Consider the following 16351-nt stretch of genomic DNA (forward strand, 5'->3'; position numbering starts at 1 on the left):
GGGCTTTTGCAGAGGTTACAATTTCAGCTGAATGTCGAATTCTCCTGTTATTTCACTGTGTTGTAAGTACTACAGTACTCTCCCCTTTGGCTGATTCACCCTGCACAGTGTAGTTCCCTGCCCTAACATGCTGGCACATGGTTCAGATAATCCTCAGCAGTACTGCACTGATCGTGAGTGTGGTACAAAATATGATGGCAATCGCAAAGCTCATTACAAGCTTTTTTTTGGAGGGTGATGTGGTTCTCAGTTCTCTTGGTTCTGTTGCACTATTTCTCGTTTTGTTCATCAGTTGCAGTTGATTGATCAAACAGCCATCTTCTATTCCTCCTGGAATCCTCTAAACTTTCACTATCTGTGAAGAATATATGCTTTTATCCCCCAAAGTCTTCATATTTCCCACTGCCAATCTTCACAGAAGTGAAATTTATGAGAAAGAGAGACAGAGAGAAAGAATCACTCCTTGGTTGCTGATCTAACAAGCATATTGAAGACAATAAGATTTTTCCTCCCAGGTGAGAAAGGAGAACAATTTTCCATCCTGAGAGACACTTTAATTACAATAGTTTCAAACCTACAAATCTGCAGTGTAAGACGGGTCATGTCTTTCGTTTTGCCGAAAGCATGTCCTCAGGCAGTATGACACAGTGCACCTTTCATTTCACAGTAACAGCTTAGAGAAAGTCACTATGTGCCAAAATCCCTGCTCCTGTGAGCTCTGCAACATCCCTCCCTATTAATTTAAGAACAGTTGTATTTGGGGCAGCAACATTGTGAGCATTTGACTCAAAATTTGTTTTAAAAGTTTAGATTGTTTGAAAAAAAGTGCTCTGACCTTTGTGTCAGGCTCTCTGGTTGGCATTCCTCAATGAGTGGACCTCTGTCCCTTGTCACTGAAAGTATACTTAATGTGCCATTTTATTATTTTAGCTGCTCTAGGTTCACGTCGATCTGCACGAATGTGAAGAAATAGAAGTTTCAATGTCATGACTGATAATTGATACATTACACAGTCAATGTGAACTTTATTCAATAGATCCTTTTTTTTTCAGTGGCAGAAGTGAATCATTGCCAGTTCAGACTCCCAGGAAGACCGTACATGGCATTGCTGCAACATCTTGGGCTTTGGAATCACTCCAGCTTGTTACTGTAACTAAGAAACCCAAATCAGGTTCAACTCCTTCTGTCAGGCGTTTCCTTGCAGATTACCAGCTTCCCTTCTTCTCCATTTGACAACTCGAGTTTTGATGCATCCATTGACAATTATCTGGTGTTCAGGTGAAATTCAGGCATGCTTCTTTGCTTCATATTTGATGCTGTAATGTTTTTATTTAAATGGTGGCAGTGATATAAGTCAGCATGTAACATTTTTAAAAAGTGCTATAGCTTTGCTGCTCGGCATATTTTCAAATCTCCCAAATGCAGCTGTCAGTCAAGGGTAATACCTGAACACTCCTGAGAGTCAGTGCACGTGCTGTTCCCTTGGTTACTTATGTTGGTGGTGTCACGTAATGAAACAGTTCTGTTCAGCCTTATGTGAATAAAGTTCCCCGTGATCTTTTTTTTCTTTTTGAAGTGAAGCAAGTATCCACAATGAGCACTTGCATTTTGTCCCCTGCTTATTTCAAACATTTTATTATTTAATTTCAATTTACATTCAGTTTAGGTTCAAAACATTGTTTCAGAAGTGGATGCAAAAAGGATATTTGCCGGTTTGAATATACAAAGTTGTGATAAAGAAAGGTTATTTTAATCCATTCAGCGGGTGGGGGCTTGCATTTATTGCCCAGCCCTAATTATCTTTGAAAAGATGCTGATTAACAGCCTTCTAAAATAAAAACAAATCGTCTTTATCATTCCAGCCCAAACTTCTGATCCCAGTCAACGATCTCTACTTGGGTATTTACTTGGATGCAGTACCATCCCAAAGTGATTTCTTCTCCTGCTGGTCTTGTAATTTAACATTTCCTTTACCATGTGAGGAACGGCACAGGAAAACAAAAAAGCTAGCTATATCTTTAGTAGCAATTCAGCTGCACTCCATACACACATATATAATGTCACAACAATCCTAATAGGTTACATCAGTTACATTAGCATTTTACATTTTTGGATTACTTTGTTGTTTAATGTCCTTTTGATATTTTCAGCTTTGACCTTACAGACTCTTGTGGGTAAGCCCTGAATCTCTGTTTCCTTCTCTCACCCAAGCACAGGGGGGCGAATGCACTTCTGAAAAGTTCATAGAATCATAGGGCATTCAACAGGGAGATCAATAACTGTGGAAGAAGAGCTCTCTCTTCATCCCACCATCGATTCTTCTCCTTCAAATAATGTGGACACTGTGGAGGAACTGTGGAAGTTTCACTATAATGGCTGCTGACCCACAGAGTGAAGTTTCTGTCATTAGATGCTACCTGTACACTCATTGACACAGAAACCTGTTTAGTCCAGTTTGCAAGTACCAAATGAGTACATGGAATGATCTTACTATTCAAAGAGGAGGCATAGGGATTGTAAGAATTATGGTCCTCAAACCTCTTCTAAATAAACATGGGGAACTGTCAGCATCTATTACGTCTCTATCCCCACTGCCTTACCAGACTGATGACTCACACTTCCGGGCACCTGCCTTGCTGGTCATGGCTCTGAATTCCAGGCTGAGTAAGGAAAGCTAAAAAGTGGTTGATGGAGGATGTAATGTCCATCCTGGAGAAGCATTCCTGCTTTATCTGTTTTCATGTCACTTTACTAAAACACTTCAGGTTACCTGTTCAGTGGTGATTAGTTCTTGAGCAATATCTAACCCTAGAAATCTGAGCAAAACAAAGAATGTTGTGCTCTAAATAGGCCATTTCCACTTGTGGGTCTACAAGTCAAAAGTATGTAATTGGCTCGAGAGCGTTTTGAGTAGCTGATAGCCATGAAAGGAATGACAGTGCACTGATTATTATAAATGGAATATTTCAGGGTCTTTGCAACTTAATTTCTGTTGCTATTTTGAATCTGCTTCTTCACTGAAATAATGCAGTATTTAACTCTCCTCCATCCTGCCCAAAGAAGATCCATTTGTTAATCTCTTTATAAATTGCAATTTCATTATAGTCAGCTAAAATCGTGAACCTGACAGTCACTCACATTCTTTCGTGTGTATATTGTTACTGAAGACTCAATGCCACTAGTGACTGCTGATGACCTCTCCATCTCCATGAATGACGACCGACTTGACACTGACATTTTTTACAAACCCACTGACTCCCACAGCTACCTGGATTACACCTCTTCCCACCCTACCTCTTGCAAAAATGCTATCCCGTATTCCCAATTCCTCCGCCTCCGCCAGATCTGCTCCCAGGAGGACCAGTTCCAACACAGAACACACCAGATGGCCTCCTTCTTTAGAGACCGCAATTTCCCTTCCCACGTGGTTAAAGATGCCCTCCAACGCATCTCGTCTACATCCCGCACCTCCACCCTCAGACCCCACCCCTCCAACCGTAACAAGGACAGAACGGCCCTGGTGCTCACCTTCCACCCTACCAACCTTCGCATAAACCAAATCATCCACCGACGTTTCCGCCACCTCCAAACAGACCCCACCACCAGGGATATATTTCCCTCCCCACCCCTTTCCGCCTTCCGCAAAGACCATTCCCTCCGCGACTACCTGGTCAGGTCCACGCCCCCAAACAACCCACCCTCCCATCCTGGCACTTTCCCCTGCCACCACAGGAACTGTAAAACCTGTGCCCACACCTCCTCCCTCACCTCTATCCAAGGCTCTAAAGGAGCCTTCCACATCCATCAAAGTTTTACCTGCACATTCACTAATATCATTTATTGTATCCGTTGCTCCCGATGCGGTCTCCTCTACATTGGGGAGACTGGGCACCTCCTAGCAGAACGCTTTAGGGAACATCTCCGGGACACCCGCACCAATCAACCACACCGTCCCGTAGCCCAACATTTCAACTCCCCCTCCCACTCTGCCGAGGACATGGAGGTCCTGGGCCTCCTTCACCGCTGCTCCCTCACCACCAGACGCCTGGAGGAAGAACGCCTCATCTTCCGCCTCGGAACACTTCAACCCCAGGGCATCAATGTGGACTTCAACAGTTTCCTCATTTCCCCTTCCCCCACCTCATCCTAGTTCTAAACTTCCAGCTCAGTAACTGTCCCCATAACTTGTCCGGACTTGTCCTAACTGCCTATCTTCTTTTCCACCTATCCACTCCACCCTCTCCTCCTTGACCTATCACCTTCATCCCTTCCCCCACTCACCCATTGTACTCTATGCTACTTTCTCCCCACCCCAACCCTCCTCTAGCTTATCTCTCCACACTTCAGGCTCACTGTCTTTATTCCTGATGAAATGCTTTTGCCCAAAACGTCGATTTCGAAGCTACTTGGATGCTGCCTGAACTGCTGTGCTCTTCCAGCACCACTAATCCAGAATCCACTGCTGATGTAGATATTCAAAACTGATTTAACCAAGTAACCATATGAAAGTTTCAATCTCATCCAAGGGAACACTACCCGGAGACACTTTGGACTGGATTCTTTCAACCTAACATGGGGCCAAACAAATGTCAAGAAGCAAACATGAAGGTGTATGAGTCTTCATGCAAAGTTCATAACCCCCCCTATCTATCACTGACTACTTTGATGTCATGGGAAATAGGCAAAATTGTAAACTGCCACAAAACACTTCCTTGCAGGCTCTGTATTGAGAGTGACCACTTTACATTGCTCCCAATTTGCATGGAATTGGGCTAATTTCTGAAGCCAACATAGTTCATTCCTGCTCAAAGGTACCATGAGCCATGTGGGTAGTGATGTTATAATGGCAGTGTTGTATCGTAAGTTACATACATTTTTAATACAGTTCTTAAGACTTAACTGACCATTAAATTGACCAGCATTGTGAGACTGGAAAAGTTTTCAAACACACTGTCCAGAGAATAAAGCCCCCACCACTTTGAACTGTCTTGATGATCAGATTTGAATGTTTCTATAGTCACCTATGATGCAATCTTCTATTTGAATAATATTTTAGACATCTCTTCCCAATGCTATTACACATGACCAGATAGCTGAGATCTTTCAATGACTTTTAAGATTATAATGAATTCAGTATGGGAGGGATTGTTAATATCTTGTTCAAAAATAATAATGGTGTCAGGTCAGCAGGGGTTGTTGATATAGTTACAAAATGATTGTGAGCATATTTATTTTGACAGCTTTATGACCAGTTAACATTTGTAGATGAGGGTCACATGGTAGGGACAGGGAGGGGGAGTGAGGAATGAGCAGGATATTAGGAATATTCAGGGTGAGTGCTATGGGCCTTATACCTATCTATTGAACTGGTCTGATGTCCCAGTGAATGGTACCTTAATCTCCCTGTCTCAACATCTGACCACCTGTTTTCCCATCACCACCAGGTTTGAAGTTAGCAATTCTAACTCTAGCCAGCTCTTGACTCTGGTACAATAAATGATGGGTAGGCATGGCCACTGTAATGAGGGATCACAATGCAAGGTTATGGCTTGAATCCCAATTACCACCTCAAAGGTGAAAATCCAGCCAAATGACACCACTTTTGTGTTTTGTGTTAGCTTCCTTCTGTGGATGTCTCTGATGCTGCACGCTGCCTTGTGACAGTAAACTGTAGTGATTCCCCAGCGCTTACTGAAAGAATCTGAAATCACCAGACCGAAGGTTCATTCAATTGTTCTATCTACCTAGGGAATGTGAACTATTTCCTAAAATGTTCGGGGTTACCTCCAGTCTGGGCTGTCACATTAACACAAGTGCCAGAATGGAGTTTTAGCACAAGAAAAGGGCAGGCTGTTATTCCCTCTTACAAACTGAGAACATTTATTTTTATTCTACAAATTGAACTGTTTGTTGTAAATTCACAGCACTTTTTGATATCTATAGGGGAATAGGTGACGTATGATGTGCTTACCAAAGAAATCACTTCCTTCTGTAAGCTTGGGTTGGCTTATGGCTCAGAAATAGTAACAAAGGACAATCCTTAAACAAGAATCAGAATGGAATGTCAATAATTACATTGAAACATTTGGACAATCTACATGGTTTAAAAAAATGAGAAAAAAAGCATTTTAAGAGTTAATATGACTTCTAAAGGGATCAGTTGTAATTTTTGGATGATGTGCCCTTCTGGCCCTTGACCTGGAAGCAGTACTAATAATGATTAAACTACAAGGAGGCTTATTTCATACAACCACATATAGAAATCTGTACAGGAAAGTTGAGACGGTGCTGGAAGAAATATAGCATATCTGGTGAATATTGCAGTTGGAATCCTATTTATGTGAATATTGCATCTGATGACGAATTGGCTCAATTCAAAACAAAAGGGATTGGAATTCTAACTGGAAGAACTACATGGCTGAAACTGAAATCATGTAGCTGGAGTGGACTGCCACTAAATCAATGCAATTTCCTCTGTTAAAAGTACCAACTATTCCAAGTACAATCTATCGTTTATATTGGCCATGATTTTCCTGTTAAATTACATTTGACCATTTGAATTAGAATCTGAATGCTCCATATTTATTTGTTCCTACCTGGGATAACTGTTCACCCTTGCTTATGAAGAATCTACTTCTACCTTAGAAATATTCAAAGACACAGCTTCCACCACTGTTCAACAAAGAGAATTCTGAAGATTCACTGTATAAAAGGAAAATATCCTCATCTCCATGTTAATTGGAAGATTCCTTATTTTTAAGTGAAATAAATTCTAGAATTTACTTTGATTTGAGTATATGTAAAAGTACAAGCTGCAAAATGCGAAATTTTATCCAGTAATTTGTTTTCCTTTTCTTTTGGTAAATTTGCATATTTTGATTCATCGTCCCATACCCCTACTGTCAATTTTTAGGTAAGAAATGCACTTCAGCCCGTGGAGATAATGCCAATTAATTCAAATATTGCTGTCGCTCAAAATTAGGAACAACAACAGAATCTGCTGGAAACATACAGCGGCTTGGGGTAGCATCTTTGGAGTCAGATAACTTTGCATTAGGATTGAACCATGTTGGAAACAAAACGGCTTTTTAACCAATAGAAAAAAAAGAGAAAAATAGAGAAGAATAGAGAAGAAAGAGAAATGTCTGTGATGTGCGATAGTGCACACATCATTAAAGGACAACAGGGGATGATGCTGTGAGCCAATATATACAGATCGTGCTTCAATCAGATTCCAAACTCAGTTTGCTTCACTGTCTTGATAGCTCAAATGCTTCATGGTTGTTTGCATATAGTTTAATGCTTCACACTTGAGAATAATATATTCCTGTGCTGTTGAATAATAGCATTTTGTCATGCTGAAAAGGTGGATTCAATAAGTAGCATCTGTTTCACTATCAAAGCATATTCCATCCTAAATTTGTCAACTGAAAATTAATTCAGTTAGAAACTGTGCCTGAAAGACGTGACTTGGTCGAAGCCACATGGAAGGACAAAATCTCATAGTCCCGCTGCGGTCTTGTCTGCAACAACAAGCTCATCTTGCCTGCTGTTAGGAAGGTTCATCGAATCACAAGCCAATCAGGCACCAGCAGGATCTCCCTTGAAGTTGAGAATCCAGGAGACAGAAAGATCTGTCTACTGGGAGTTGCTGGCAGCTCAAATCTGGAAGCTTTGGGAGGCCAGGTCTGCTGCAGGAAGGACAGGTACCAGAGTCCCAGGCTTGCATAGCAATGCAGGCTACAGGCATGTAATGTTTAGGGGGTGATGGACAGGGAAACGTGTGGAGAGAGCATGGTTTGACAGCAAAGGTAGATGGACATCTCTCAGTGGGCCACCATTCTTCAAGTTCCATTTGATCAAAGGATCTTTTTCTCAGAGATGACAAGGCAGCCCAATGCTTCTAGATCCTGTGTAAGGCCCATTCTGACAGAACTCTCCATTGCAACTGAGTTAATCCTAACAATGATGCCCTTAAGTGGTCATTAATTCTCCACTTAAGGGCTCAGTTGGAGGGACTCAGAGAAGCCATGGGCCATCCTACTCAGAATTGAATCCCAGTGGTGTTGGGACAGTGGCAGGGTCCAGGTGTGTCACAATCCTGCCTATTTAAATATCTTTCCCTTTCCAAGTTGCCATCAGTTAAAGCAGAAAATTATACCCAAACTTAACCTGTGTAATACAGTGAAGGTTGTGTATAAAATACTTGCAACCGTTGTATGTATATATCGACACTTGCTATCCTTTTAAACACAATGGATTTTATTCAGAACTCACAGCTACAAATAAAATTGCAATGTGTAGCTGGTCCAAATTCAACTATAACTCCTGTTCACAAAACACATTTGCGAACCTTGTGGCATGCTCAGGGAGAAAAAAAACAACTCGTTCATTTTGAAATGGCCAGAGTACAAGTGCACATGCCCATGAAATAATCTTTGTGATTCTAAAAAATTCCTCCACTGGTGATTTGTGCAAGAAAATATATATTTTTTTACTTCATAAAAATCATACACAAACAGTAAATGCATAGTATGATAGATATAAGATAGATCACTTCATGCAGTCAGTTACAACTTTACTTTGAATGAAAATGGTTGTAGAATTTGTATTATGTTATTCACTTGATCCCCAGCAAGCCCATTACTCCACACTTTACACTTAACCATGACACTCTGACAATCTTATGCATAGGTGAAACTTTCTGCCAGACAAAACATATTCCAAATCTACTTACTTTCTTTGTCGCTTGCAACAACCTAAAATGTAAGGAGTGAGATCTGATAAATATTCTCTGTTGACAAACTGATATTTTAACTGAGAACTTAACTTGATCTGAACAACTTCATCATTTGGACTACTATTGCAGAGGCCTCAAACATCTGCAGTTTCAGAATATTACTTCAGAACTCAATCAAATATCAGCAGAAAGATGCATCCCCAGTGTAGCCGCTGGGATTGTCAATGTAAGATTTCAGTCATTCGGGTCACTTGAATGGGGTCAGGGTTTTATTCTGTATTATTATGTCTCAATGGTCACCTTTCTCATCCCATAACTACTTACAGGCTGACCCCAGGTTACAAAAGAGTTCCAGCTTTGAGTCCGTTTGCAAGTTGGTTTTATGCAAGTGTCAACACAATGCAGGGTAATATAAACTAGCCTTTCATAAGTAGGCTCATGCCCGAAACGTCGATTCTCCTGCTCCTTGGATGCTGCCTGACCTGCTGCGATTTTCCAGCAACACATTTTCAGCTCTGATCTTCAGCATCTGCAGTCCTCACTTTCTCCTTTCATAATTATAGTAAACATTCATATGCTAGATGTTTAAGATTGCATCCCTGTATTGGATTGAGTTCATAAGTATGAGCATTTGTCAGTCAGACTCCTGTATTGTGACATAGAGAGGCCAACAATATCTTCCATTTTTATAGTGCATTTAAAATTTTAAATTGGCATGGAGCTAAGGAGGGGAATATTAGATGAGATGACAATAACGTCTAAATCTAAAAGAGTAAGTTTTAAGTAGCATCTTAAAGTATGAAGGAAAGTTAGAGAAATGGAGAGGTTGAGAGAGGAAATTTCCAAACCTCTGAGTTAGATCCCTCCTGAAAGATAGCAATACCAGCCCCATTGCTTCCGTCCTATTTTGCATTTATGTTTTAAAAATATTTTGCTTTGTTTTTGGTGATTGGGATCACAATGCAGACCTGGAACAAATATGTATTGTTAGGTAGGCAAAAGTGAGGACTGCAGATGCTGCAAACCAGAGTTTAGATCAGAGTGGTGCTGGAAAAGCACAGCAGGTCAGGCAGCATCCGAGGAGCAGGAAAATCGAGGTTTCGGGCAAAAGCCCTTAATCAGGAAATCACTTACCTGATGAAGGGCTTATGCCCGAAATGTTGATTTTCCTGCTCTTCGGATGCTGCCTGACCTGCTGTGCAACATTCTGATCCAAAAATATATAAGTAAGGATCCAGCATATCTGGGTCCCACACTAAATCTTAGCCCTTCCTCACTCTGGTCAAGTTTACATTGATGGGTGATTCAGAAGAGCAATAGATTTTTATCGACAATCCAAAAAACCTGCATAATCATAACTACGTACATTCCTAAAATCATGAAAGACCATGAAGACTTTACTGTACATTGCACTTTTCAACATCCCAGGCAATCCTGTAACAGCTTGACAACTAATTAAGTACTTTTGAAATATCATCAAGAGAAGTTATGAACTGTAGCAGCCAATTTGCACATGGTAAGATCCCACAAATCTATATAATAATCAGATGTTTAGTTTTAATAAGTTTGATCAAAAATAAACATTGGTCAGGATACCAGTGATAATTTCCTTGCTACTTTTTGAATTAATATCACAAAATACCTTTATTTTTCCTGAGAGGTGAGACAGGACATTTTTTTATAGTATTCCATTGTAAGATTGCATCTCACATTTCAGCAGTACCACACCAGCTGAGACACAAAACAGTCATTCTTAGATACTTACTTGTTATGATCAAATCATTCGCATAAATATCTTCAACAGATTTTGCCTTTTCATTTCAAAATTATTTCAAAGCAATGAATAATAATTTTATTGTCTACACAGATTGGGGTGTATGCACCTTGGTCGATGGAATCTAATCCAAAACCACTTTACTTTGATACCTAAGAGAATGTTGAATCATTGGAAATTTTGTGCCAACATAAGCTAATGACGATCTACCTTATATAGTCTCCCAAAGTCCCTTCCTCAGGTACTCTGGTCAAGCAGAGGAATCTCACATCAAATGGTCATAGAGTCATAGAGCTAGACAGCACAGAAACAGACCCTTCAGTCCATCTTCTCTGAGCCAACGACACATCCCAATCTGATCTGGTCCCATTTGCCAGTACTTGGCCCATATCCCTCTAATCCCTTCCTATTCATATACCCATCCAAATACTTTTTAAATGTTGTAATTGTACCAGCCTCCACCACTTACTCTGGCAGCTCATTCCATACACGCACCACCCTCTATGTGAAAAAGTTATCCTTCAGGTCCCTTTCACCTTAAGCCAATGCCTTCTAGTTCTGGAGGAAGAGGGAAAAAAAAAGAGGAAAAAGAACACCATACATCAAGAGCATTTCCGAACTGGCAGCCAGACTACTGCGACCACTAGGACTCATAACAGCACACAAACCAACAGCCACACTCAGACAACAACTCACTAGGACAAAGGACCCGATACCCAGCATGAGCAAAACCAATGCAGTGGTCAAAATCCCATGTAAGGACTGCACAAAACAGGACATAGGACAAACAGGAAGACAGCTAACGATCTGCATCCATGAACACCAACTAGCCACGAAACGACACGACCAGCTACCCTTAGTATCCACACATGCAGGGGACAAGCAACATGAGTTCAACTGGGACAACACTACTATTATAGGCCAAGCCAAACAGAGAATAGCCAGGGAATTCCTAGAGGCTTGGCACTCATTCACAGATTGAATCAATAAGCACATCGACCTGGACCCAATATACCGGCCACTGCAGCGGACAGCTGGAACTGACAACCGGAAGCGGCAGTTTCAAACCACTATAAATGCCGGAGAAAGATCACAGAAGCGCTTCACAGGAGGCTCCCAACACTGAGGATGTCACCTAGACAGGGGACGAAATGTCTGCACCAGAAATACCCAGCTCGGTGAACAGAACCACAACAGTTCTGGACTCCCCTATCCTGGGAAAAGGCCTGACTATTTATTCCTATCCATGCCCCTCATGATTTTATAAACCTCTATAAGATTACCCCTCCACCTTCAATGGTTGAATTGGAAACTATTCTTTGGGGGGAGGGTTCAACCTTGGGTTAAAACGCTTTCTGTTGGCATGAAGGGGTGGTCGGTAGGCTTTCCCAGCAATCTTACAGATGGCTGTTACAGAGGCTGTTGTCCCTCTTCCATGTGATAGTCAGTTCTAATGGGGACATTCGGCGTGGCCACTGCTCAGGCAGGCTGCAGATCTGCTGCCTTCAGCAGGGAGGAGAAGAAAATCCTGAAAAAAATCGATGAGCCCAAACTGAAAAACTTCCAAAGTCATTGCTGGTGGTGCAGGTGCGGTTTTTCTTGTGTGGCTCCTTTTTTGTCTTAGCCCCCCTCCTGGCCCCAAAGCTGGTGTTTGAAGACTGGTTGTATTAAGCTGTAGGCTCCCCATAGTATAGAATGAGGTGCTGGTTTGATGTTACCCATTGTCAGCAAAATGAAAATGACCCTTGATAGATCTTTTACACTATTATAGTTCCAAATGGCAGGACAAGACTTTATATTTATTCAGTGGACATAGATATTGATATCTGAACCAACATTTACTGACTGTCCCTAGCTGCCCTTGATGAGGTAATGGTGAGTTACATTCTACAACTACTGCAGTCCATGCACTGTTGGTTAACCCACAATGCCATTTGGAAGGAAGCTCCAGGATTTTGACTGAAGATAGTGAAACAACAGCAATTTCTTTTCCAAGTCAGGATGGTGAATGGTTTGGAAGGGAAAATGTAGGTGGTGACGTCTCCCTGAATCTTCTGTCCTTGTCCTGTTAGATTGTAATCGTCTAGGGTTTGGAAAACACAGTCTCAGGATCTTTGGTGAATTTCTGCATTGCATCTTGAAAATGCTACATACTCCTGCCACTGAACAAATGCAGTGGAGGGAGTGGATATTTGTTGATGCCATTAAGTGGGCTGCCTGGCCTTGGATCATTTCAAACTTGTAGTTGAAGAAGCTTGCACCCAGACAGGCAAGGAGTATTCCATCACACTTCTGACGTGTTTCCAAGTTGTAGCCTCGATTCTTCCAGATGAATGATAAGAAAGAGACTGAAGAAATGTTTTTTATTAATTTTATGGAAATTTAGTATAGTAAGTGAATGGTTGTCCATTTTGCTAAAACAAAGGCACTGATAATATTAAAATTGAGTCTGAACGGCTTGGCAGTGCAATAAGGACAATTATGGGTACAAGGCAGTAAGGTTTAGAGATCCGCAGTTCTTATCTCACTTCAGGGATCTTTATCAATGTCAATGTTTTAGTTCAAGAATTTTAAAACCTGAGTTGTGTTATAACTAGGCTTGACTTCATGTTCGCTGTTTCATTACTCCAGGCTGCTCGATCACTAGCCTAGTAAAATAACATGTACGTACCTTTACCCAGTATTTAAGTACAGTCAGCTCTTCTAAAACACGATGGTTCCGTTCTTGTGCATCCCCACATTATAGAAAAACAGTGCTTTAGAAATAATGTTTAAAGTGTTGAAGCTGTAATTGCGCTATAGCCAACACAGGTTTTAAAAGTATGTGCTTTAAAAACAACGTTCCCAATTCATCAATTGTGTAGCAGCGAATTCGCGCTGACGAAATGCGCATTATAGCAGAACGACCTGTACACTAGTTTCAAGTGAGGAACAGAGGAGTATGAAGGAAAGGAATACAGTATGACTTTTAACTTCAGGAGACCAAATGCATCGGCCACAAAGGTCCTGTGAACATCTCAGAGAGAAGCTTTTTGCTGGAAGGCTATGTTTTGTTAGTAAGACCTGTGACCTTGTCAAGGCAACTCTGCCAGCAAGCTGTAAAAGAAGCAATTACACTCAACTTTTCTATCACAGGCTCATTTCAAATAGCGACAGGGGAATCAGTGTAAAATAATCTGGAGTGTTATCCAAGCACACATTGACCAGTGACCAACATTCCTTATAGCAAATGGATCAATTGTTTGATGGGATAGCAGATTCACTGCCATTCAGTTGCATTGCATTGCTAAACTCCCCAGAGGACACCAGAACAGTTAGTTGAGAGTTAATCTATAGTTGAACAGTGGGAGGTACTCAAAGAGGTACTGGGGAGCACAGGCTCAACATGTTCCCTTGAGGGTGAAATGATGGCGCAACAAGCCCAGAGAACTATGGATGTCTAAAAATATTCAGGACTGAATAAAGAGGAAAAGAGGAATGTACAATAGGTACAAAGGGAACAAAGCAATGGAGGGTTGAGAAGGAAGTACAAGAGGCATCTCAAGAAAGCAAAGAGAGAATATAAGAAAGCATTGGTGGGTAGAACAACAGTAATATCAACTTCTGAGCAAGATTTCTGTTACTGTTACAAGTGTGAGACAGGATTTTCAACATATGTGGGGCTGAGGACAAAGAGGAGGAACTGTCTGAGTGTGGAAGCGACATGAGATGGAACTTTTCCACCTTGGACCCAGGCATCACCTCATTAGTGTCTCCTCAAAAGCAGCAACACGCTTCCCATTGATGCTGATGAGCTTTATTTTGTGGTAGGTGGTAGCTGATGGGGGTCAGACCAGTGGATAATCCACGAGATATTTTAGCCCACCTAAGTTTTATGAATAGGAGCAGGAAATACGCATCAATTAAGGCCTTCAAGACAACATTGGAATTTTTCTGGAGAGCAATTGTTTGCAGGGATGTGGAGAAATGGCAGGAGATTAGCGCTAGATAATAGAGCCAGTACAGACAATGGAGGGCTGAATATCCTCCTTCTGCACCACAATGATTCTGTGCTTCTGTGGAATGCTGTGAATAACTAAAATTATAGCAGCAACTGAAAAGATGGTTTTACTCCTCTGAATGTAAAACCTTCATTAATTCTAAGATCTGCATTTTCTTTCTATCACAGGCTATTTATATTTGTGACCCAGCTGTATCATCAGTCTTAAAATACTATGGTTCAACAGAATTCAACACCTTTATTTCAAAAGACACACAGTTACAATGCAAATCAATTAAATTTAATATACTTTAGCACTTGTCATGTACATTTACTATGTAATGGGTCAGGATAATTAACTTGGAGTGGTAATAAAAGTAAATTAGTGGCTTAACTGGAGCTTCTGCCTTCAAAGTGCGACAGCCAACTGCAGTCAGGTGTAAAAACAACAGTACCAGCTTCAGAAAGATGATTTTGAAATGACTAAGGCAGAAAATATATTTCAGAGACATGGAAAACATTTAACCTGTGACTTTTGGGCCATGGTGAACAACATGGTTTTTGCAATGGCGTGCTACATGAGCATGGTAGTGTGTTTGCTATGTTATTAGACTAGCAATTGAGTAGATTCCCACACTAACAATCTAAAAAGCTGCAGTGCACATCCCATCGCTGCAACTCGAGAACTTCAATTTAAGCGTTACGGTCTGAAATCTGAAATTAAAATCTGACAATAATAAGTGCTATTGCAGGAGCTGTTGGATTGCTCCAATAGCTGCATGGATGTTCTCTTGGTATGGACATGTCGCTCTTATCCAGTCCGATACAAATGTGACTCCATTCAAGTGTCAAAATAGTGTTCCTTAACTGGTCCCTGATGTCCTCTCACAACTGCTCAGTTTTATCAAGTTAGGTACAAATGTTGACCTTGGCGACAATAAAGGCGCAGAGTCATACAGTCCTACAGCACCCTTCGGCCCAAATCATCCAGGCCTACCAGGCACTGAACTGGTTCCATTTGCCTGCATTTGGTTCATATCCCTATAAACCTTTCCGTTCCATGTACCTGTCCAAATGTCTTTTAAATATTGTAATTGTACCTGCCCCCATCATTTCCTCTGGCAGCTCATTCCATATACACACCACTCTCTGTGTGAAACAGTTGTCCCTCAGGTCCCTTTTAAATCTCACTCCTCTCACCTTACACCTATGCCATCTAGTTTTGGACTCCCCTACCCTGTAGAAAAGACCTTTGCTATTCATCTTACCTAAGCCCCTCATGATCTTATAAACCTCTGTAAGGTCAACCCTCAGCCTCCTACATTCCAGGGAAAAAAGTCCCAGCCTATCCAGCCTTTCCTTATAACTCAAACCTTTCAGTCTTGGTAACAACCTTGCAAATCTTTTTTGCACTATTTCTGGTTTAATAACATTCTTCTTAAAGCAGAGCGACCAGAATTGTCTGCAATACTCCAAATGTGGCCTCACCAATGTATTGTACAGCTGTAACATGACAGACAAATTCCTGTACTTAATGCTCTGGCCTATGAAGGCAAGCATACCAAATGCCTTCTTCACCATCCTATCAACTTAAGATATTACTCTTAAGGAACTATATCCCTGCAGCCTAGATCTTTCTGCTTGGCAACGTTCCTCAAGGACCTTTCATTAATGGTGTAAGTCCTACCCTGATTTGCTTTATCAAACTGCAACTTCTCACATTTATCTGCATTAATCTCTAATCATCGACCCACTGACCCAGTTGATTAAGATTCCTTTGTATTCTTAGATAACCTTCTTTATTGTCCACTAGATACCACCAATTTTAGTGTCATCCACAAACTTGGGAACCATACCT

The 16351-nt window shown here is 41.1% G+C and overlaps 1 long non-coding RNA gene across 1 annotated transcript in view; it reads left to right on the forward strand.

The window, feature by feature from the left end:
* LOC140454611 (uncharacterized) overlaps positions 1–16351 on the forward strand; it is a 45983-nt gene that overhangs the window by 20454 nt on the left and 9178 nt on the right. The window contains exon 2 of the long non-coding RNA XR_011952722.1: positions 1053–1278. This is a non-coding gene — a long non-coding RNA (uncharacterized lncRNA). The remainder of the gene's footprint in view (positions 1–1052; positions 1279–16351) is intronic.

This window comes from Chiloscyllium punctatum, chromosome 3 (assembly GCF_047496795.1).
Source record: "Chiloscyllium punctatum isolate Juve2018m chromosome 3, sChiPun1.3, whole genome shotgun sequence".
Lineage (NCBI taxonomy): Eukaryota > Metazoa > Chordata > Chondrichthyes > Orectolobiformes > Hemiscylliidae > Chiloscyllium > Chiloscyllium punctatum.